Genomic DNA, 23,694 nt, shown 5'->3' on the forward strand with positions numbered 1-23,694 from the left:
TTTGCTTTGTTATTGACTGCATTTCTGTGAAAAGGGATGGATGGATGGATGGATGGACAAATCCTGATGAATCAAATATTGTGGTGTCTCCAGTTTAGTAAGGAAAGTGCCAATAATCTAACAAATGATATCTGACTGTCATTTATCAAACATAGAGGCTGTTCTCACTTGCAGCCTAAACCAGGCTAGGGACACCTGGCCTGGGTTTGTCTGCACATGAGAACTGCTGGGATCGGACCTGATCCCAGCAGGCCAGCACCACCTAGCCCGGCTACGAGCCAAGGCTTAGGGAGCAAGCGCTCCCTAAATCTGGGCTATGTGCTTGTGTGCAAGCTGGGCTTCCAGCCAGGTTGCATTCACAGATGGGTGCCTAGCACACCTATCTCTTGGGGGAATTCCCCCAATGCATTGTCCATGCTGCACAGTGCATGGGATTCACAAGTCCTAGCCTTTGTTTACCAGCACTGCCAGGAGCAGTGTGGAGATTCAGTGTGAAAGGGGACCAGTCTGTCAGTGGTCACCTGGGGGAAGGTAGGTTGAATCCTGCCTTCCTCACCTCACCCTGCACGCATGCAGTCATGTGAACAACAGCCCCATAATTTTCTAAAATGTAGTACTGACATTTCCAAATTATTTATTTATTTATTTATTTATTTTTACATTTATATCCCGCTCTTCCTCCAAGGAGCCCAGAGCGGTGTACTACATACTTGAGTTCCTCCTCACAACAACCCTGTGAAGTAGGTTAGGCCGAGAGAGAAGTGACTGGCCCAGAGTCACCCAGCGAGTATCATGGCTGAATGGGGATTTGAACTCGGGTCTCCCCGGTCCTAGTCCGGCACTCTAACCATTACACCATGCTGGCTCTCAAATGATTTTGTCTGACACCTTTATCCTAAAATCTAACCAGACAACGCTCTTGGGTGGGATTATTTCCAAGATGCAAAATATTGCTTCTAAAGTCTTAAGCATTTTTTCTTCAACACATTTACCCAGGTTTTTTCTTTCAAATTGGTAAATACAACAGGGTGCCAACTCACAGAAAAGAATTTGTCCCAGCTGCTCCATTTTCTTACTCTAAAACTCCTGATCATAATTTCTTGGTGACTCTGTATAGACTGCCTGAATTTATAGCAGCTTGATTAATTTTTCCTTGAAATAAAAATATATTTCCATAAGTCGTGTACTAATTCTTATTCACAGTGGTCTACAGCACAGTAATCATAAACATAAACATCATCAGACTAATGGCAACCTTCAGATTAATGTTCATAATTATAAATCAAATGTACAGGAAGTGATATTTGGAAATGGGGTAATATGAAGAAAGACTTGGAGGACCACCAAAGGAGATTGAAAGAGGTCATGAGTGGCCTCTACACTGTTAATATTCTGCAGTACTTTTAAAATTGAACCAGTCGGGGCATAGCAAGGTTGGAGTGGGCCCAGAGACAAGATTTTAAAATGGGCCCCCCACTCACTGAAGCTCAGCTCATGAAGTAAAGAAATCTTAAATGAGGCTGAATAGTGGTAACAAAAAGCAGAGTAAATTATCTATCTATCTATCTATCTATCTAACCTATGTGCCACAATAGAACATCATCCTACATTATTTTTTTAAAGGTTTTGTAAATTGTGTGTCATTTAATGGTACTAGAGAAAGACATGCTGTTCTGGTAGCTCCAGGTCTTAACGCTCACATTGGAGTGTTAACACTCACATTTCAGAGGATGACTACAACTAAAGGAAGCCTGGGCGGGTGTGTGGCTGGGGGAGTCAGTCATGTGACTTGCCTCTGCCCCCCCCCAAGGCAATGGGCCCCCAGACAACTGTCTCCCCTTGCCCTATTATAGTTATGCCCCTGGAACCAATGATTCTAATTTGTATAATGTTGGCAGATTCTAATACACCAAAAATTAGTTGTGCTCTGTCCTGTTGAAATGAACAGCACTGAAATTATTCACAACTAAATAATCCCTTTGATATTCAGGAAACTGAAATGCAGCAAATTTCCTCTGGGTAAGAGTTATAGTACAGAGCTGGAATTTGCACTTTTCTGCACAGGGGGAGTGAGACAAGTTTCCATTCTTCTCTGCTGGTATTGTTATGAATAATAATAATATACCATATTATTTTACCATTATTTGCCTTGATTGTCTGATTCTTCCAAAAGGTGGTAGAGTTTAGTGTACAGACAAACCTCTACTTGAGATCTTCATCTGCCCAACACACAATAGTGCTCACATTTTGATACATATCTGACCCAGAACATGAACTAGTGACATTTGCCTCAGGAACAAACCCCCTTCCATAGAAACTAACATGCAACAACACCCATAGACTGATCATTTGCAATGACTCAATGATTCCGGCGGCAAAATTGATTTTCATTAAGTAACTACAGTAATTAATTAGAGAAACAAATGAATCTATTGGGACTACTCAGTGCCCTTCTGGGGTACTCTTGTGAATTTGAGTCGCACCCCTACCCCACCACCGCAGGGCAAAAGTTGGCATAGTGAAAGTAATGTATCATGAGTTCACATGCTGGAGATACCTACAATCCAGCTAAGTATTGTCTTCACAGACTGGCAGCGGCTTCTCCAAGGTCGCAGGCAGGAGTCTCTCTCTGCCCTAATTTGGAGAAGCCAGGGAGGGAACTTGGAACCTAGATGCTCTTCCCAGAGTGGCCCCATTATCCCCTAAGGGGAATCTCTTACAGGACTCAGACATCAAGTCTCCCATTCATATGCAACCAGGGCAGAACCTGCTTAGCTAAGGGGACAAGTCATGCTTGCTACCACAAGACCAGCTCTCCTCCTCATCAGCCATCTTTAACCCTGCCTCTAATATGTTCATAGTAACATAGGAAGCTTCCACATACGGAGTCAGACCATAGGTCCGACCACGGGTCCATCTAGCTTAGTATTGTCCACACAGACTGGCAGCAGCTTCTCCAAGGTTGCAGGCAGGAATCTCTCTCAGCCCTATCTTGGAGATGCTACCAGGGAAGGAACTTGAAACCTAGATGCTCTTCCCAGAGTGGCTCCCCATGAGGGGAATAACTTACAGTACTCACACGTCTAGTCTCCCATTCATATGCAACCAAGGTAGACCCTGCTTAGCTAAAGGGACAAGTCATGCTTGCTACCATGTTGTATTGTTGTAAGTTGTAAATACATGTTGCATTTGCCCTGTTGTAGCAGCACTGGTTATTATCAGTTTGTTTCCAGGCATGACTCATGGTGCTAGTCATGAGACCAGACTTGTAAAAGAATATTCTCCAATGCATTTGATAGAATGGGTAGAATAAGCCTCTGAATATTCTCCCCTCTTTGAAATGATGCAGGAGAATATTCTTTTCCAAGTCTAGTGGCGACCTTTAAAAATCTTATGCGACTTGAGTCCAAGATTCCTCAAGGACCCTCCTCTCCCATATAAAATCACAGAAGGAATGGACCTTGAAGGTCTTCTAGTCTAATCCACAGCCAGCTCCCCCACTCACCTGGCTTCCATGGAGCCAATCCTCTGCTGCAGGGAGTGCTGGGAGGTGTGCTGCTACTCAGAGCAGGTGTGTCTGGAGTGGAGATAAGCACCTACTAATTTATGCTTAAAGGGGCCTCTCGCTGCAGCCCCTGGTGGCACCCACACTGGCTGCTACTGCCCCCACCCACTGCACAAATCTGTTGCAGCAGCAGTTCTGACAGACAGATGGCCATCCAGCCTCTGGCTGGACATCTCTGGTGAAGGAGAGCCAACCACTCTCAGACAGCTCTTACAGTTAGGAAACTCCTCCTAACATCTAGCCTGAATCTACTTCATTGTCATTTCAACCCACTAGTTCTAGTCCTGTTCTCCAGAGCAAAACAGAAGAAATCCACTCCATCTTCTCTGCGACAGCCCTTCAGATATGTGAAGACAACCAGGCTCCTCCTCCAGGATAAACACACATGGCTCCTTGATTTCCAGACTCCTCGCCATCTTTGATAAATCGATAACCAGGGTTCGGAACTCATTCCAGTTTATCCAGTTTACCAGCCTTCTTGAAATGCAGTGCCCAGAACTGGGCACAGTATTCCAAGCAAAGTCTGGCCAGCACAGAACAGAGTGGAACAGCTACCCCACTGAGATCTGGACACCATGTCTCCATTCATGCAGCCCAAGTTACATCCATGTGTGTGTCATAATTATTATTGTTTTATTATAATTCTTTGTGAGATACCTTGAGGATCTTTTGATTGAAAGATGGGGCATAAATCTAAAAATAAAATACATCATAAAATAAAATTAGCTTTTTTAGCAGCTGTATACTACTACTACTTATTTATTTATTTGATTTCTATACCGCCCTTCCAAAAATGGCTCAGGGTGGTTTACACAGAGAAATAACAAACAAATAAGATGGCTCCCAGTCCCCAAAGGGCTCACAATCTAAAAAGAAACATGATAGACACCAGCAACAGTCACTGGAGGTACTGTGCTGAGGATGGAGAGGGCCAGTTACTCTCCCCCTGCTCAATAAAGAGAATCACCATGTTAAAAAGGTGCCTCTTTGCCAAGTTATCACCAAGTTAAAAGGTGCCTCTTTGCCAGGGGTACTATGAATATTTATATACCGCTTTTCAACAAAGATCCCCCTAAACAGTTTACATAGAGAAATAAAAATAAATAAGGATGGCTCCCTGTCCCCCAAGGGCTCACAATCTAAAAAGAAACATAAGATAGACACCAGCAACAGTCAACTGGAGAGATGCTGTGCAGGGGACGGAGAGGGCCAGTTGCTCTCCCCCTGCTCAATAAAGAGAACCACCACTTTTAGAAGGTGCCTCTTTGCTTAGTTAGCAGGGACTCCTGTGTGATTGACGAGCCCTTCCCTGATTAGCACATGCTAGCTGCCTGTGGGACCAAAAAGAAACCTCGGCTCATTGACAGTCTCACTCTAGAGTCTCTCATTCTTATTCTGAAGGCAATGCTGACATTACATCCTTCTGGAGCATTATAAGCCCCTGGTTGTCTGCTGCTCTCCCATCACGCTGCAGCAAGAAAAACTCCCAACTAATCATGTGAATAAAGAGCCAGGGGATAACACGGACTAGAAAGGGCAGTCTGCAGTCCAGTGCGTTCCAAACACTTTGGAATTTATTTCCAAGAAATACTGACCGATATCCAGATTCATGCCGCACTAGTGTAATGAACAAAGACAGATGGTCATGTAGCTGAGTGGATGTTCAAAGGCAGTCCCTCTCTCACACTCTTGGGGGGTCATTCACATGACCTACCGGGTGAGCGGACGGCATCCCAAACCTTGCCTTCTCCCGAGAGGATTGTTCCCAACTCAGTGGGAGCGCGGATGTGTGCTCCCACACGATCAGCTCTGCTCCATGCAGCGCAGAAAAGGGTGGATTGATCTGAGGCCCAGACGTGTTGCGCTGGCCTCTGTGAAGCCCACAATGCACTGCACGGCACGTGCAATGCATTATGGGGGAGGCTTCTCCCAGGAGATGGGTGTGCTATGTGCCCGTCTCTGTGTCTGCTGGGTCTAAACAAACACACAAGCACTTAGTTCGGGTTAGCGGCGCTCTTGCTAATAGCATGGTTTGATAGTGGGGCTTGGCAGCATAGGCCTCCCAGGATCAGGCCCGATCCTGGCATCTCATGTGCAACCTAACCCGGGCTAGGAGTCCCTAGTCTGGGTTTGGTTGCTCGTGAGAACAGCAAAAGTGCATCCGGTTGCACCTGGAAAGTGCACACTGCTGTGGAACGCAAGGTCCTGACTTAACAGAAGGAGCCAGGGCTTCATCCAGGGTACTAAAGAGAGCACCTTCTTGGTCATGAACCCTGTCGCCTATTAAGGTCATCTGGAGAGGTCCAGTCATGATTGACGCCGGCTTGTTTGATGGCAGCTCGTGACAGGGCCTTCTCTGTGGCTGCCCCGGGGCTCTGGAATATGCTCCCTCTTGAAATAAGAGCACTTCCTTCTCTGCTTGCTTTTAGGAGGACCCTCAAGATGCGCCTGTTTTTGCAGGCTTTTAACTGGAAATTTAAATATATTTAATGTTTTCATCTTTCGAGATTTTTTTTTTACCTTGTTTTGTGAATATTAACTGTTTTATATTGTTTTACATTTGTTATGTTTTAACCTTGTATACTGCCTAAGGATGTCTATATCAGACAGTAAAGAAACGTGATCAATAAAATGAATAATAAATAATAATAATAAATAAATAATATCCCTGCACTAGTGCCACATGTTTGCACTAGTGCAGCATTAGCCTGGATTCAGCCACTGTATTTTGCCATGCGGGAACAGAAAACCCGAAGCTGCAAAGACCGAATTACAATGGGAACATGGAACGTAAGAAGCATGAATATGGGGAAGAAGTGAAAGAAGTGAAAGATGAAATGGATCAACTACAGATTGACATCTTGGGCATCAGTGAATTAAAATGGACTGGAATGGGACACTTTCAGTCAGAAAACCATACTGTTTACTACTCAGGACACAAGAAACAAAGAAGGAACGATGTTGCTTTCATAGTCAGGAAGGATATAGCAATGAGTACTTGGGTACAGTGACCGACTAATATCAATTAGATTTCATGGACAACCCTTTAACATGACAGTTCTTGAAATCTACGCCCCAACAACTGACACAGAGGAAGTTGATGAGTTTTATGCTCGAGTCCAGTCTGAAATTGACAGAACATGCAAGCAAGATGCAATGCTGGTGGTTGGAGACAGGAATGCCAAAGTTGGAAAAGGGAAGGAGGAAAACACAATCGGCCTCTATGGCCTAGGCAACAGAAACGAAGCAGGAGAGCGACTTATTAGTTTCTGCCAAGCCAACGATCTCTTCATTGCTAACACATTCTTCAAACAACCAAAGCGGTGCCTATACACATGGACATCACAAGATGGAGTACACAGAAATCAAATTGATTACATTATTGGTGCAAGTGTAACCACCACAATCCTAACATGGTCCTAGGCAACTGCTGAGGTCTTTTTGGGCAAAATGATAGTAAAACTTGGCTAATGAGTATTTGGCTTTATTTTCTACAGCAGAGCTACCCTCCAGCTGTTGTCGGACTACAACTCCCATCATCCCCAGCCACAGTGGCCAATAGTCAGGGTTGATGCAAGTTGTAGGCCAATAGCAGCTGAAGTTGTACACACCAGTTCTACAGTGAATTTTAGAATTCAATGACCAGATGTTCGATTCTAGAAGCCGCAGTATAGTTTATTAATATTGCTACATCAGATCTGTGTACAGAGTAGTAACAGTAGATGATGATTTATCAGTACATGATGAATCTGATCTTCCCCAGTAGTTTGACTTAGACAAACTTGACTGCTACCACTAGAAATGTTTTTCTTTGAATTGTAATACTATAAATTAATCTTGCACAAAGACTTTTTAAAAAATTGTTCTGCTTCTAAGGCAATGTCGTGCTCTGTATTCCCAGCAAATCTTTGTTCTGTTGATGACCAATGGGATTCTAGAGGGGTGGTACCAACTCCACATGCTCCCTTTTCTGTTAGTGGCTAATGAGATCATGCGCCGTTGTTTCTCTGGAACACAGCAGAAAAAGAGGATGGACCGCAGGCATCTAAGCATATATTCACAGATTCTGGAATTAGTAACAAGTCTAGGCTAGCAAAGATTTAAAAACTATGCCTTCTCCCTTGATGCAAAGGTAAGATTTAGAGCATGTTACCTTGTTCCCGAGTTGGAGAACGTTTCCAAATGGGATCTGGAATCCATCCATTTGTTCCCATGCACGTTCTGTTCCCTAAAGATGCTAACAGCATCTTAGAAGTATAGAAGACAAAATGCTGTTTGATGTAATAAACAAAAAGATGATAAAACCAACAGTGTGTGACCCAATGTTACTGCTGGAAGGCTGTGGAATATGGTGATACTTCTGGGAATTTGATGCTGGATTAGCAGCTGTGCTGCCTTCTGCAGGAGTTTCCATGTGGTTTGCTTCCCCCAAAGACTTCTGGGAATTGTGATTTACAGGAGGACCACAGGCCTAGAGAACAGATCATTCTTAGGAACAAATTAGCCATTACATGGGAGATCTGTGCTTGGATTTCCCAACATATATTTCTCTCTTGCATGTAGCCTTGGCAAAATATAACATCATAGACTGCACAGAATAAGCACACACATGTATGCATGTATGCATGCACGCATGCACACACACACACATGTGCACACGCACGCACGCATGCACACACACACACTGCATGCAAGTAAGCTCTGTTCATAGAATCAGAAGGGGTGGGGCCAGCAGGGATGGGACCACTCCCCTTCCACAGCCTGGATGCATGTGTGAACAGTCCTTACGTCATGTAGCTATGCCAGGACTGGCATTAGCACAGCGACTTTCACTATTTATCAGGCAGGGGCCACTTTAGCAAAAGCCCTTCAATGATGGGAGTTGCCATTTGCCACGGTGCTGACCTCCACACAGTACTGCACTTTTTTCAGCGCTGGGAGGGTCCTTTAAGGGAGATGGAGTCCTCTCATAAGAACTCTAGGAGGAAGGCCCAATAAATCAGAGGTAGACCATGTGTCGCTCTCCAGATGTTGCTGAACAACAACTCCCATCATCCCCAGCTGTAATAAAGTGTGGCTTGAGCCAATGGGAGTTCCAGTTCAGCAACATCTGGAGAGCTACCCGTTGCCTATGCCTGCCAATAAACGATTAGTGAGCCACACTTAGGGTTGATGGGGGGGGGCACTGCTGCCCCCCAGAATGGCAATAAGGAACACTGCATTAGCACATGGTAATGCAGCTGCTGAGGTCCTGACATCACTGGTGAGCCCATGCTGACCCCTGCCCTGGACTCCTAGGGAGGACTGGACTGGGCCCAGCCGGGAGTGGGTGGCCACTGGCTGATAGGTCTCTCTCTCTTGACTTTGGCAGTGTCATAGTGGACACAGGAGAGAAACAGGGAAACCCACATCTAATGCCACACCTACTGCCCAGCTAAGGGGAAGAAGCCCACAAGCTAGGCAGGAACCCACTGGAGGTTGAAAGCCCCCTCAGATTTGAAGCTGGCCCTGAACTATATTCAAAAATACAAGGGGGTTGCATTTAAGATGCACAGACCCCTCCCGTTGCATAGGAGGTCAGCCTTTTCTGATGCTTTGTTTACTTTGCAACAAATATTCAGCAAGGGGACCTAACAAGGCCCCTCTCTTCCCCTTTTTTTGTTGCATTCTAGCAACAAAATCAGCAAGCATGCAAAATCACACGGAGCAGTATACAATAGCTTTTCGTCCACATTTTCCACATTTTTTGTGGAGGAGGAACATTTCACACCCTTTCTGGTGCTGTTCTGGGAAATCTCCTTTCCCTTGTTTTGAGACTTGGCAATGGCAAGCTGTCAGATCTGCTAAACATTCCCCATCCTAAAGTGCTTCCTCATGTCTTACTGTCTGGCCTCCTGCCTGGGAGCAAGAACCATTCAGTGATGGGAAGAGCAGGACAAAAACAAGGAGGGAGGCTGATCTGGATGGGGACGATAAAAGGCCTGGTTTGATGCCTGGTAACCAAGGCAACCGGGTCTACCTTGAAATAATTGCTTGTTGTTTCACAGACAACAATCCGCACCCCACCCCACATTTTGGGTAGAAAACTAGACAGCATTATAGAGAAAAGACAGCATTTTTTAAAAGGTGGAACTCCCGGCTAAGCATCTGGCAAAATTCAATTTCACTGAATTGGATATTGACAAACTATTCTCTCTCTCTCTCTCTCTCTCTCTCTCTCTCTCTCTCACACACACACACACACACACAGATAAATGAGAGAGAGAGAGAGAGAGAGAGAGAGAGAGAATTAATACCATTTACAGTAGGTATGCAGATTCACAATTCCCCATTGCATGTGAAGGCAAGCTAAATTTTTTGAAGAAGATGGCAAACAAATTGGTGAGAGTGGTTCTTTGATCAGGTATGGTACATATTTTTAATACATGTAATGAAATCCTTTTTATTAAGTTTTTTTTAAAATTGGACTACATTCTGACACAGAAAGAAAAACCTGAATTGTGTGTGTGAAGTGCTCCCTGATCGCTCGCAGGGACTATGGGGTAAATTTGGCCAATATGTGAATGCACCCCTTCCATTCCAGAGGAGATGTGAACTAAAAGCTGAGTGTGGAAAACTTCCAGTGGCTCCTGCCTGACTTCCCATCAAAGAATCAACATGGGTGTGTGTGTGTGTGTGTGTGTGTGTGTGTGTGCGCATTTAGATCTCAGAATGTGGAAAGAGCTTCAGGAATAGCTCACATGCTTTCCCCCATCAACTGTATGCCTGCTCAGAGGTGGAAAGAGCTTCAGACAGAGCTGGAGCCTTCTCATTATAGATTCCACACAGCAGAGAACCCTTCCCAATGTTGAGAGTGCATAAGAACCTTCAGCAGTGGCTCCTGGCTTATCTTTTTTTAATGTTTAAATTTTAACAATATCTTAACATTCACATCACATTAAACAATTATTGACTTCCCGCTCACACCTCCTCGTGAATCACCAACTATAGAATTAACCCTTGCTATAATAATAATTCAAAACATATATCTTAAACCTTACAAACTCAATTTTGATCTACCCAACCTGCTAATATTACTAAATTTCAAACCCTATTGTAAAATCAATATTAGGAAAATAGTTCTTTAAGTATAATAAGAATGATTTCCAATCTTCTTTAAAGCATTCCTAATTTTGGTCTCTTATCAGTACTGTAAGCTTTGCCATCTCCGCATATTCCAAAATTTTTATCAGCCAATCTTCTTTCGAGGGCAGTTCATTACTCTTCCATTTCTGCGCATATATTATTCTGGCCACCGTGGTAGCATACATTAAAAATGTTAAGTTGGTTGTAGAAAACACTCCTTGCGTTATTCCGAGCAGGAAGGATTCTAGCTTCTTAGGAAATGTCATTTAAAAATTTTTCTTTAACTCATTATATATCATGTCCCAAAAGGCCTTAGCCTTCCTACAAGACCACCTCATATGAAAAAAAGTTCCTTCAGAGTGTCCACATTTCCAACATTTGTTTGAAACATTTTTATACACTAATGCCAGTATTTTAGGTGTCAAATACCACCTATACATCATTTTATAATAATTTTCTTTTAAAACATAACATGCAGTGAACTTTAAATCAGTTTTCCAGCAGTGGCTCCTGGCTTATCAAAGAATCCACATGGGGAAAACCCATATCAGCGAAGAGTATACGAACAGTTCAACCCCAGCTCAAACTTTACTTCCCATCAAAGAATCCAAACATGGGAGGGAGCATTTGCATCCTCAGAGACTCGCAGCCCCTTGGCCAATGGTTTATCTCTCCTCATATAGTGGCAACATCTCTCTAGTGGCTGTTGCTGGTGTCTCTCTCATGTTTCCTTTTAGATGGTGAGCACTTCGGGGACGGGGAGCCATTTTATTTATGTATATCTATGTAAACCTCTTAGGCAACTTTTGTTGAAAAGTGATATATAAATATCCATAGCAGAAGTGGTCGCAAGTGGTTTGGGTCAGACTAGAGCACCACATGAAGGAGTGGCCCAGTAGAGAGAGCAACCCCAAGTGGGTTCTGGGAGTAGAGACATGTTGAGGGCTAGCAGAGCAAAGTTAAAGAGAGAACCCAGACAGCTTCTAGGAAAGGATGGCGAGGGAGTGTACTCCCGCAAGACAGATGTACTCATTGTGGGAGGTCAGGACTTAGACTCAGTACATGGCAACTTCCTATGTTCCTATGAAATATAGGAAGTGGCTTAGATCTGCCTGCTCTGGATGGAGTTACACTCCCCTGGAAAGAGCAGGCACTGAGTCTGGGAGTAGTTCTGGATCCAAACCACTCTCTGGCTTCTCAGGTTGAGGCAGTGGCCAGGGGGGCTTTCTATCAGCTTTGGCTAATCCACCAGCTATGCATTTCTGGAGATAAACGACCTTGAAACAGTGGTGCATATGCTGGTAACATACAGACTTGACTACTGCGATGCGCACTACATTGGGCTGCCTTTGCATGTAGTCTGGAAACTGCAGTCGGTGCAGAATGCAGTAGCCAGGTTGGTCTCTGGGGTTACCCAAAGAGATAATCTTGCACCCATTTTAAAAGAACTGCAATGGCTGTCAATAAGTTTCTGAGCAAAATACCGAGTGCTAGTTATTGCCTACAAAGCCCTGAATGGCTTAGACCAAAGTATATACAGTGAGGGAAATAAGTATTTGATCCCCTGCTGATTTTGTCCGTTTGCCCTCTGACACAGAAATGACCAGGCTATAATTGGAATGGTAGGTTTATTGTAGCTGTGAGAGACAGAATAACAACAAACAAACCCTCAAAAGCCCAGTGCCCAAAAGTCAGCGATGGATTTGCATTGTAGTGAGGGAAATAAGTATTCGATCCCTTCACAAAAGATGTCTCAGTACTTGGTGGCAAAACCCTTGTTGGCAATCACAGAGGTCAGGCATTTCTTGTAGTTGGCCACCAGGTTTGCACACAACCCAGGAGGGATGTTGTCCCACTCCTCTTTGCAGATCCTCTCCAAGTCAGAAAGGTTTCGAGGCTGATGTTTGGCAACCCGAACCTTCAGCTCCCTCCACAGATTTTCTATGGGATGAAGGTCTGGAGACTGGCTGGGCCACTCCAGGACCTTCATGTGCTTCTTCTTGAGCCACTCCTTTGTTGCCTTGGCTGTGTGTTTTGGGTCATTGTCATGCTGGAATACCCATCCACGACCCATTCTCAATGCCCTGGCTGAGGGAAGGAGGTGCTCACCCAAGATCTGACGGTACATGGTCCCGTCCATCGTCCCTTCGATGCGGTGAAGGTGTCCTGTCCCCTTAGCAGAAAAACACCCCCAAAGCATAATGTGTCCACCTCCATGTTTGACGGTGGGGATGGTGTTCTTGGGCTCATAGGCAGCATTCCTCCTCCTCCACACACGGCGAGTTGAGTTGATGCCAAAGAGCTCGATTTGGGTCTCATCTGACCACAACACTTTCACCCAGTTCTCCTTTGGATCATTCAGATGTGCATTGGCAAACTGCAGACGGGCCTATACATGTGCTGCCTTGAGCAGGGGGACCTTGCGGGCACTGCAAGATTTCAGTCCTTCACGGCGTAGTGTGTTACCAATTGTTTTCTTGGTGACTATGGTTCCAGCTGCCCTGAGATCATTGACTAGTTCCCCCCATGTAGTTCTGGGCTGCTTTGTCAAAATTCTCATGATCATTGCAACTCCACAAGGTGAGATCTTGCATGGAGCCCCAGACCGAGGGAGATTGACAGTTTTGTGTTTCTTCCATTTGCGAGTTATCGTGCCAACTGTAGTCACCTTCTCACCAAGCTGCTTGGCGATAGTCTTGTAGCCCAGTCCAGCCTTGTGCAGGTCTACAACCTTGTCCCTGACATCCTTCGACAGCTCTTTGGTCTTGGGCATGGTGGTGAGTTTGGAAGCTGAGTGATTGCTTGCTTCTATGGACAGGTGTCTTTTATACAGGTACTGTAACAAGCTGGGATTAGGAGCACTCCCTTACAGAGGGTGTTCCTCATCTCAGCTCGTGACCTGCATATAGTGAAAAGACACCTGGGAGCCTGAAATCTTGCTGGTTGATAGGGGATCGAATACTTATTTCCCTCACTACAATGCAAATCCATCGCTGACTTTTGGGCACTGGGCTTTTGGGGGTTTGTTTGTTGTTATTCTGTCTCTCACAGCTACAATAAACCTACCATTCCAATTATAGCCTGGTCATTTCTGTGTCAGAGGGCAAACGGACAAAATCAGCAGGGGATCAAATACTTATTTCCCTCAGTGTAAGAAAGCACCTTCTTCTTCATGAAACCCACGGTCTATTAAGATCCTATCAAGGGAGATCAGGTTGCAGTTGCCACCGGCTCAGTTGGTGGCAACTCAAAATTGAGCCTTTTTTCTAGGTTTGCCCTGGGACTTCGGTAAGTACTTCCTAATGAAATTAGAGCCTCCCCTTGTCTGGATATTTTAAAGAAAGATTTGAGAACATACCTGTTTAATCAGGCTTTTTAGAGTTTTTATCTGTGTTTTAAACTTTTAACTGTGTTAATGTTTTGATTGTTGTGTTTTTAGATTGTGCACTACCCAGTGACTTACATATGGGGTGGTATAAAATAAATAATAAATAAAATAAAACCAAAACAACCAACATCTGGGAACCCAAGACTGAGAACCTCTGTCCTAATATTACCTCACAGCAAACTGGTAAGTGATTGGGTTTCTCTTTCCTTTCCTGCAGTCACTGGGACATGATATGTTGCTAATACTTCCATCCTTGTTTTGTGAGCCACCCAGAGAACAATAGTCATGGGGTAGCTATATAAAGTACATTGTTGTTAGCAGAGTCTGTCTTGGGGTGGCGAGTATAAATTACCCCCCTTGCTAAGCAGGGTATGCCTTGATTTGCATTTGTATGGGAGACAACATGTGAACACTGTCAGAGATTCCCTTGGTCTTGTTGTAGCATCTGGTCTTGTGGTAGCAAGCATGACTTGTCCCTTTAGCTAAGCAGGGTCTGCCCTGGTTGCATATGAATGGGAGATTTCATGTGTGAACACTGCAAGATATTCCCCTCAGGGGATGAAGCCACTCTGGGAAGAGCAGAAGGAGGAAGAGCAGAAGAGCATAAGGTTCCAAGTTTCCTCCCTGGCAGCATCTCCAAGATAGGGCTGAGAGAGATTCCTGCCTGCAACCTTGGAGAAGCCACTGCCGGTCTGTGAAGACAGTACTGAGCTAGATGGACCAAGGGTCTGACTCCGTATATGATAGCAGCTTCCTATGTTCCTATGCTCCCTCATGGGATGGGGCTGTAGCTCAGAAAGTCCCATGCTCACTCCCTAGAGCTTTCCCAGACAGGAGGCTTTACCACTGGTTTACTGAGAGGTTTTACTGTGAATAGAGTTGCGGGGGGGGGGGGTGATGCAAAAAGTGGATTTTTAAAACCCTGGATATAAATCAGGTTACACTCTAATTAAAAAAACCCCAAATTGTGTGTGAAGTGCTCCCCCATAGCTTGCAGGGACTTCGGGGTAAGTTTGGCTGATATGTGAACACACCCTCTCCGTTCTGGAGGAGATGCAAACTAAAAGCTGGGTGTGAAAAACTTCTGGGCATCTCCAGGTAGGGCTGGGAGACACTCCTGCCTGAAAGCTTGGAGAGGGGCTACCAGCCAATGTAGGCCAGGGCTGCACAACTTCAGCCCCCCTGCAGATGTCGGACTACAACTCCCATCACTCCTGACTATTGGCCACTGTAGCTGGGGAAGATGGGAGTTGTAGTCCAGCAACATCTGGAGGGTCGAAGTTGTGCAGCGTGGACCAGTGGTCTGACTTGATATTTGGCACTTGCTGTTGCAGTGACAATGTTATCACATGACTTAAACCCACCTTGAAAGGAGCAATATGAATAACTGTAGAGGCACAGCCTGATCTGAGTTGCAGCCGTTGTCCGAATTCAGGACTGTGTATGTGTGATGTGTGTGCAAAGTGGTTCTTCAGTCCTGGGTTCCTAAGGAGGCGGGATTTCCTGCTCTCCAAGGCACATTCTGCAGCTATTGCCATAGTAACTCCTTGCATGCCCAGCTTCATTATGAAAGACGATGGAAGAGCTGTGAGGCTCTATTCACACCCTACTGGGCAGAACATGCTTCAGGGGCTGTTTTTCTTTTTAACCATTGAGAGAACATTCTCATGTGACCGAGGGCCTCTCTGTGGGAATTCCCTGGCTGGGTCTCATTTCTTTTTCTTTTTTTTAAGCTCGCACATCATGTACTGGAAGAAGTGGCACATTGGACGTGTTTCCTTTGAAGAAGCAGTGCTTTGGGTGATATGAGGCGTTCTCTAGGGATTTTTAAGAAGCTGGGGAAACCAGTTGCCTAGGGCTTATTGAGTCGCAGGTCTGGTCACACAGGTCCACAGAGAGGCAACCCTGGCCCCAGGGCAAAACAGAAGAACAGCTGTGCTGGATCAGGCTCAAGAAGGGCTATCTAGTCCAGCCTCCTGCTTCACAAAGTGGTCCACCAGATGCCTCTGGGAAGCCCACAGGCAAGAGGAGAGAGGGGCATGCCCTCTCTCCCGCTGTTGCTCCCCTGAAACTGGTATTTAGAGGCTTCTTGCCTTGGAGGCTGGAGGTGGCCTATAGCCACCAGACTAGTAGCCATTGATAGACCTCTCCTCCATGAATTTGTCTAAGCCCTTCTTAAAGCCATCCAGGTTGGTGGCTGTCACCACATCTTGTGGCAGAGAATTCCACAAGTTGATTATGCATTACGTGAAAAAGTAGTTCCTTTTGTCTGTCCTAAATTTCTTGGCATTTCTAGTCTTGGGATCATCTTCCTGCACCCTTCCAAAGGTTGCCAATAAAACCCAAGACATCCTCATGTCTCGTCTCTGTGAGGTTCTGGGACCCCCTTTGCCCCCCACCCTGCACCCTTATCTGCACACCCAGCAGAATGAGGCTGAATAATTTGGAGGTGGTAGAATGGATGGTACCACTATAGACTGACATGGAAAGATACCATTTAAAGCCTGCTTTCCTTAAGGAAAGTAAGCTTATGCGATCACCCAGATCTCCGCACCCGTGTGCCCATGTGGGCATGGTGGCCCTATCAACTTCACAATGCCTGGACCGGTTTCAACCTTGACAGCATAGTTTGTGATGATGTCACCCACCCCAATACAAGATGGCAGACGCATGAACGTTTGAGCTGCAGGCGGGCTAATCTATGGAGAGGGAAATTATAAATTAAGATTATAGTGAAAAGCAAGTTGGCAGATTAGTTAGGCACATAGAAAGTTGCCTTCTACGGAGTCAGACCATTGGTCCATCTAGCTCAGTATCATCTACACAGACTGGCAGCGGCTTCTCCAAGATTACTGGCAGAAGTCTCTCTCAGCCCTATTGTGAAGATGCCAAGCAGGGAACTTGGAACCTTCTGCATGCAAACGTGCAGGTGCTCTTCCCAGAGTAGCCCCATTTCCTGAGGGGAATACCTTACAGTGCTCACACATGTAGTCTCCCATTCAAATGCAAACCCAAGCAGACCCTGCTTAGCAAGGGGGACAATTCATGCTTGCTACCACAAGACCAGCTCTTCTCCCTTCTTACCAAAATTTATTGTGAAATGTTGCCTTGCATTAAAAATCTAGAACCATAGAAAGTTAAAATTCACAGAAATCCCCCTCAGGGGATGGGACTGCTCTGAGAAGAGCACCTGCCGGCTTGGATGCAGACAGTTCCAAGTTCCCTCTCTGGCATCTCCAAGATACGGCTGAGAGAGACTCCTGCCTGCAGCCTTGGAGAAGCCGCTGCCAGTCTGGGTAGACTATACTGAGCTAGATGGAGCAATGGTCTGACTCGGTAGAAGTCAGCTACCTATGTTCCTATGCACCTATGATCCACTCTCCCAATCTGCACAGCAGCACCAGGAAAGGGCTAGGACAAACTTAATGGAGTAGAGAAGTGATAGATTCAAAGGCAAGGAACTGCCCCTCTAAATCTCTCTCTGCCCAGGCAGGGAAGCAAAACCTGGGAAGGGTAGATGGAGCTTGGAGGCATTTAGGCTCTCTTAGCCACCTAATGGCACAGCAGGGAAGTAACTTAGCTAGGGAGCAAGAGGTTGCTGGTTTGACTCCCCACTGGTATGTTTCCCAGACTATGGGAAACACCTCTATTGGGCAGCAGCAATATAGGAAGATGCTGAAAGGCATCATCTCATACTGCACCACACAGACAGCAATGGCAAACCCCTCCTGTATTCTACCAAAGATAACCAAGTGGCTCTGTGGTTGCCAGGAGTCGACACCGACTGGACTGGCACAACTTCACTTTACTGGACCTCTTCTAGCAAGTTGCTCACTGGGAACTCTCCAGGGTGCTGATATCCTGACGGCCTTGGGTGGCCAGCCAGTTCTGCTGTAGTGAACATGAATAGTCCCTTTTTTAAAAAAATTATTTATTTACATTTTATATCCCGCTCTTCCTCCAAGGAGCTCAGAGCAGTGTACTACACACTTAGGTTTCTTCTCACAACAACAACCCTGTGAAGTAGGTTAGGCTGAGAGAGAGTGACTGGCCCAGAGTCACCCAGCTAGTTTCATGGCTGAATGGGGATTTGAACTCGGGTCCCCCGGTCCTAGTCCGGCACTCTAGCCACTACACCATGCTGGCTTTTGCTAAACATGGTCCACCCTGGTTTGCATTTGGATAGGTGACTACATGTGGGCATGGTCTGTTGTAAGATATCCCCTTTAGGCGGTGGGGCCATTGCTCAGTGGCTGAGCATCTGCTTGGCATGCAGAAGGTCCCAGGTTCAATCCCTGGCAGCATCTCCAGGTAGGGCTGGGAAAGATTCCTGCCTGCAACCTTGGAGAGCTGATGCCTGCCAGGCAGTGTAGACAATCCTGAGCTAGATGGTCGGCATAAGGCAGCTTCCTATGATTAAGTGCTTTGCTTTGCCAGTTTCTGAATGAGAGACATGATATCCAGTGGTTCTGGGGACTGGCAGGAGGAGATTGAGAAACAGAATGTTTCCACAGACTAGAGCTGCTGTGGATGCCCATCTATGATACTGGAAAAAAACCATAATGCAATGTTTCAAATGTTGTAAATTTTGCAATCATACAGGGAAGCATAGAATTGCCTTCACCTGCATTCCACTAGTTTCCCAAAAAGACAGACATGATATTCTGATTCTGATCAGTTGTACAATATGACCTGCAGTTTGTTTCTCATAAATCACAGACTTCCAAAATCCATATTCACCAAAGTGGCTTGGGATAAGGAGCTCACTTGAGAAAACAGCTATCTTTCAGAATCAATCCCCAAAGAGAAAGAGGAGCAAGGGGTGTCAATTATGCTTCCAGCTCTAGCGATTAAGTATGTTGTTCATTTCAATTTGTTATGCTCTTCCCAGGGTTGAGTTTCATCTCAGGAGAACTGAAGGAATAAACTCTACTGATACATGATAGCTGATAAGAACATCATATCCCAATATATAAGACACGTACATCTACCCAGAGCTCCGGGTCTGATATTAGGAACAATAACTGAGCAAAAACTTCCCCTGCTAACTAAGCAAAGAGGCAAATTCTAAAAGTGGCGATTCTCTTTATTGAGCAGGGGGAGAGCAACTGGCCCTATCCAGCCCCAGCACAGCATTCCTCCAGTGGCTGTTGCTGGTGTCTGTCTCTTTTTAAGATTGTGAGCCCTTTGGGGACAGGGAGCCATTTTATTTATTTATTTATATCTATGTAAACTGCTTTGGGAACTTCTGTTGAAAAGTGGTATCCAAATATTTGTCGTATTCGTACTCGTACATGTGTGGCTGTTGGGATGAACAAGCTTGCTTTCTGTTTCTGGTGACACCAGACAAGAATACTGAACTCCATCGCACATGCTCCAACTGCCTTTTTTTTTTAATTACAGCCCCCATTTTCCTTTCTGTGTCCCTAGTAAATAATTTTGTCCCAATTTGTAGAACTCGTGTAAACAAAACAAAACAGAACTGAACAAGGCATCTCCCAGATGCAAAAACAGGGAAAGTGATTCCCCAGGACAGATTCTGGAAAGTAGGGACTCTCCCTGGTCAACAGGACATTTGGAGCCTCTGCGATAGGCAAGAGCAGGTGGGTTGCTGAGAAATCACATCATTATTATTTGTTTATGTTCACATCTATATCTTGCTCTTCCTCCAAGGAGCTCAGAGCGGTGTCTACACTGATGTTTCTTCCCAAAACAACTCTGTGAGGTAGGTTAGGCTGAGAGAGAAGTGACTGGCCCAGAGTCATCCAGCGAGCTTCATGGGCAGTGATGTTCTTTGGACAGGACTTCCGGTCCAAAGTCCGGCCCCCCACCCCCCAAATGTCCCTCAGGTGGTGACCACACTACTGGCCTGTGCTGCCCCACTCCTAGGCCTCTGACTGGTTGATCATGCAGGCTTGCAGCCTGCCCATCTGCCTGACCTCCTGTTGCAGGGGCCACTGAGGGCCAGATGTGGTTGGGGATGGGGGAGGGCAAAGGCCATTAGGTACAGGCTCCAAAATTACCTAGGTGCACATCTGTTCATGGGTGAACTGGGATTTGAACTCGGGTCTCCCTGGTCCTAATCCAACACTGTAACCACTACACCAGGCAAACTTTCCCATTAGAATCTCAGAAGGGGCGCAGGATATGTACGAAGTAGAAGCAGTTACAGGAGCCTTTAGAACTGCATGGCAGCCAGCCAAGCCGAGCATCATTTCATTAGCAGACTAGCCCCTTACAATGCTCACTGGCTCTTAGATATGCTTCTCCCCTCCTGGGGTCTGTCTTCTAAGCCAGGGCTTAGAAGACATAAGACACCACCGTGCATACAAAAGGAGGACAAACACACAGTTGTGCCCCCCGCCCCCAAAGCAGAGAGGCTGGGATGGAGGAGACGGAGGCTTCAGACCACCTCCCCTCTCTCCTCTCTGGTGGCTTCCCACAGACCAGCCTCTTGTTTCGCTTCCTCAACTGACTGTCTTGCCTGGGGTGGCAGCTCTCCCCAAGCCAAGCAGACAAAGTCCCCTCGTAGTTTCTCCATTCAGTTTTTAAAAAGCATCAACTTCCCCCTCTGTGCCTCTTCCAATCTCAATAAAATAAAAACTCGCCCCAACAGCTCCTTCCTGCTCATTCTTCTTGCCTCCCCCGTCCCCCGTTCCAACTCGTTCTACTCTAGTTCTTTCATGGCACCAGTAGCATCACCTACCAATGCTACGCTGCATAGGAAGCTGCCTTCTACTGAGTCAGACCATTGGTCCATCAAGTTCAATATTGTCTGGTAGCAGCTTCTCCAAGGTTACAGGCAGGAGTCTCTCGCAGCCCTATCTTGGCGATGCCTCGGAGAGAACTTGGACTCATAGACTCTTCCCAGATGGCCCCCAGCCCCTAATGGGGATCTCTTACATCTCATTCACAGCAGAGGAGAGCTGGTCTTGTGGTAGCAAGCATGACTTGTCACCTTTGCTAAGCAGGGTCCATCCTGATTTGCATTTCATTGGGAAACCACATGTGTGAGCTCTGTAAGATATTCGCCTCAGGGGATGGGGCCGCTCTGGGAAGAGCAGCTGCCTGTCATAAATCGGGCTAGCTTCTAACGTGCAACGAAAATCCCAAATTGTGTGTGAAGTGCTCTGCAATATTTCCCCTATATCCCTCCATTCCAGTGGGGAAACGAGCTAAAAGCCCTGTCTGGGAATGCTCCTGGAGATGCCAGGGAGGGAACCTGTGACCTAGATGCAGTTAGGAACATAGGAAGCTGCCATATACTGAGTCAGACCATTGGTCCATCTTGCTCAGTATGGTCTTCACAGACTGGCAGTGGCTTCTCCAACGTTTCAGGCTGGAGTATCTCCCAACCCTACCTGGAGATGCTGCCAGGAACGGAACTTTCTGCATGCAATGCAATCTCTACCACTGAGTTATGGCACCATCCCCACCAGCAAAGTAGGTTAGCCATGGAGTTAAAAGAGAGAGAAATCTCACATTGGATTTGTTGTGATTTGGATGCTGCTGGCTGTGGACTCAGGGACCAACACAGCAGCCAGGCTAGAGAGACATCAGGAGAACGAACCACCCAGCCTCTTGTTACTTATTAATTGCCTGAACAATATGCAAGTGATGCCAGGGCCGTGTTCTTCTCAACGCTGCCTCCAACCAGAACAATGGGGCCTTAGTCTCAGCTGGGTCAGGATTGTGTCATTCCAACCGCAGAAGCCCCAAGATGGCTCCCACGAAGGCTCTTCCTGCCAGCCCCAACACTGCCAAGGCCAGGTGACTCAGGGCAGCCTATCCAAGCCACCTTTGCTGACATCCCTGGTGAAAACCAGTTGAATCACTACACTGTGCTTGTCCTCAGCTGCCCCCGCTTAATGAGTTTTTAGTGCACCGAACCTTATTTAATCTGCGAGTTAATACAATGAGAATAATTAATCAATTACCCCAGAGGGGTTGGTTGGCCATCATCATCGGCACGACGTGCCTTAAATGGAGTTCAGTTTGTCGTATCCTTAGCCTAACCCATGCCATTGGCCTAATCTCTCCTTAGTACTAGCCCCAGCCTGACACCTTGTGATTTGCAGCCCCAATAGCAGAACAGAGTTTCATGCCCCATTCTTGATTACTGATCAAGTACTCAGTTTTCATCCTCTCCACAGTGGTCAACGTGAGTGGTGCAGGGGGAAGAAAGTGGAACCATTTTGTTTAAAATGAAGCCAGGTTCAATTACATCCATCAAAAAAAGCAGGATGGTTTTAGGAACATAGGAACATAGGAAACTGCCATATACCGAGTCAGACCATTGGTCTATCTACAGTAGCTCAGTATTGTCTTCACAGACTGGCAGCGGCTTCTCCAAGGTTGCAGGCAGGAATCTCTCTCAGCCCTATCTTGGAGAAGCCAGGGAGAGAACTTGGGGCCTAGATGCTCTTCTCAGAGCGGCTCCATCCCCTGAGGGGAATCTCTTCCAGTGCTCACACATCAAGTCTCCCATTCATATGCAACCGGGGCAGACCCTGCTTAGCTAAGGGGACAAGTCATGCTTTCTACCACAAGACCAGCTCTCCTCTAAACAGGATAAGTTGGCAATACTACCATGCACATATTAACTCTAAGCAATTCTTCCACCAAGACCTCTTTATTATGCAAAAGATAAAATACCATCCACCAGATGACACAGGTTAAAAACAAAACCAGTTTCAATGTCAATATACCATCCTCAGTTGCTTACATGAACCAAATATCCCAGCAGCTCTTAAATTCCTTTCTCATGAGGTAAGCAGTAGGTTGGGCGGCGAGGGGGAGAAGAGGGAGGACAACGTAACAGCTAACTGAGCAAAAAGATACCTTTTAAAGTGGTGATTCCCTTATATTTAGCAGCAGACTAGGAACCATAGTCAGATCATTGTTGGTCCATCTCGCTCAGTGTTGTCTACACAGACTGGCAGCGGCTTCTCTGAGGCTGCAGGCAGGAGTCTCCCTCAGTCCTATCTTGGAGATGCTGCCAGGGAGGGAACATGGAACCTTTTGCATTCAAGCACACAAGTGCATTTCCCAGAGTGCTGCCATCCCCGAAGGCAGGGTGGCTGAACTTTGGCCCTCCTGCAGAGGTTGGCCTACAATTCCCATAATCTCTAGCTATTGGCTACTGTCACTGGGGATTATGGGAGTTTTTGTCCCAAAACAGCTAGGTGGCCAAAGTTGAGCAAGCCTGCCCTAGAGGGAATATCTTTCAGTGCTCACCAATGCAAGCCAGAGCAGACCCTGCTTAGCAAAGGAGACAATTCGTACATGCAGGAGTTTCTCCCAACCCTACCTGGAGATGAGAGGGAGCGGACCTGGGACCTAGATGCAGTTCCAGCAAGCTCTGGCCTCATCCCCTAAGGGGGAATATCTTACAGTGCTCACATGTAGTCCCACATTCAAACCCAAGCCAGGGTGGACCCTGCTTAACAAAGGGGACAATTCATGCTCTCTGGTCACCAGGAGTCAACAAAGAATTGATGGCACACTTTACACCCCAAAACCAGCTCTGAGAAGAGAGAGTGACTGACTGACCCAAGATCTCCTGGAGAGCTTAGTGGCTGAGAAACAATCTGCATCCATTTCAAGCTCTGATCCT

The 23,694-nt window shown here is 46.1% G+C and overlaps 1 long non-coding RNA gene across 2 annotated transcripts in view; it reads left to right on the forward strand.

The window, feature by feature from the left end:
- Positions 1-23,694, forward strand: part of LOC128333545 (uncharacterized) — a 41,865-nt gene that overhangs the window by 4,011 nt on the left and 14,160 nt on the right. For both annotated transcript variants that reach the window (XR_008310961.1, XR_008310962.1), the window contains exon 2: positions 14,130-14,261. This is a non-coding gene — a long non-coding RNA (uncharacterized LOC128333545). The remainder of the gene's footprint in view (positions 1-14,129; positions 14,262-23,694) is intronic.

This window comes from Hemicordylus capensis, chromosome 8 (assembly GCF_027244095.1).
Source record: "Hemicordylus capensis ecotype Gifberg chromosome 8, rHemCap1.1.pri, whole genome shotgun sequence".
Taxonomy (NCBI): Eukaryota; Metazoa; Chordata; class Lepidosauria; order Squamata; family Cordylidae; genus Hemicordylus; species Hemicordylus capensis.